Source organism: Propithecus coquereli, unplaced genomic scaffold (genome assembly GCF_000956105.1).
Source record: "Propithecus coquereli isolate 6110/MARCELLA unplaced genomic scaffold, Pcoq_1.0 Scaffold72, whole genome shotgun sequence".
Classification (NCBI taxonomy): domain Eukaryota; kingdom Metazoa; phylum Chordata; class Mammalia; order Primates; family Indriidae; genus Propithecus; species Propithecus coquereli.
Window position 1 is genome coordinate 985,436 of NW_012153285.1, and position 1,365 is coordinate 986,800.

The following is a 1,365-nucleotide window of genomic DNA, read 5'->3' on the forward strand; positions in this document are numbered from 1 at the left end:
ATGTTCTAAGTTACAATTATTATGGTCATGCTGTATATGGAAGAATGACCCAGAACTGCTTTCAGAGGGAAATCTTAACCCTATTTCTAGAAAACCCTCCAGCTATGAAAAGAATTCTGAAGTCTGAGTAGGCTCTTTTTTTAAAATTTTAGAATATTGCAGGAGTACCAACATTTTGGTTACATGAATTGCCTTTGTACAGTTTGAGTCAAAGATATAAGTGTGCCTATCACCAAGATAGTGTGCATTGTACCAATTGGGTGTGAAGTTACCCATCCCCTCCTCCCCCCTCCCACCCAATTGATTTCTGTTGAGTTTTACTACCATATGTGCACATGGGTGTTGATCAATTAGTTCCAATTTAATACTGAGTACATGTGGTGTTTGTTTTTCCATTCTTGCCATACTTCACCTAGAAGGATGGTCTACAGTTCTATACAGGTTGTTATAAAAGGTATTAGTTCACTATTTTTTATGGCTGAGTAGTACTCCATGGTATACATTTACCACATTTTATTAATCCACTCATGTATTGATGGACATTGGGGTGATTCCACATCTTTGCAATTGTGAATTATGCTGCTATAAGCATTTGAGTGCATGAGTCTTTTTTATAAAATGTCTTCTTTTCCTTGAGGCAAATACCTAGCAGTGGGATCGCTGGATCAAATGGTAGGTCTACTTTTAGTTCTTTGAGGTAACTCCACACTACTTTACATAGAGGTTGTACTAGTTTGCAGTCCAACCAACAGAGTATAAGTGTTCCTTTCTCTCTGTATCCATGCCAGCATCTGCTGTTTTGGGACTTCTTGGTAAGAGCCATTCTCACTTGAGTTGGGTGATACCTCACTGTGGTTTTGATTTGCATTTCGCTGATGATTAGAGATGTTGATCACTTTTTCATAAGCTTATTGGTCATTAGTCTATTTTCTTCTGAAAATCTTCTGCTCATGTCTTTTTCCCACTTTGCAATGGAGTTGTTTGATTTTTTATTGCTGATGTGCTTGAGTTCTTCATAGATTCTGGTTATTAGCCCTTTATCAGATGTATAGTATGCAAATATTTTTTCCAGTCTGTAGGTTGTCTGTTTGCTCTAATGATTGTTTCCTTGGCTGTCCAGAAGCTTTTTAATTTAATCAGGTCCCATTTATTTATTTTGTTCTTGCTGTGATTGCCTTTGAGGGCATCTTGATAAATTCTTTGCCTAGGCTGATATCTATAAGAGTTTTTCCAATCTTTTCTTCTAGAATTCATATGGTTTCATGTCTTAGGTTTAAGTCTGTTATCCATTGTGAGCTGATTTTTGTGAGAAGTGAGAGATGTGGATCCAGTTTCAATCTTCTGCATGTGGCTATCCAATTTTCC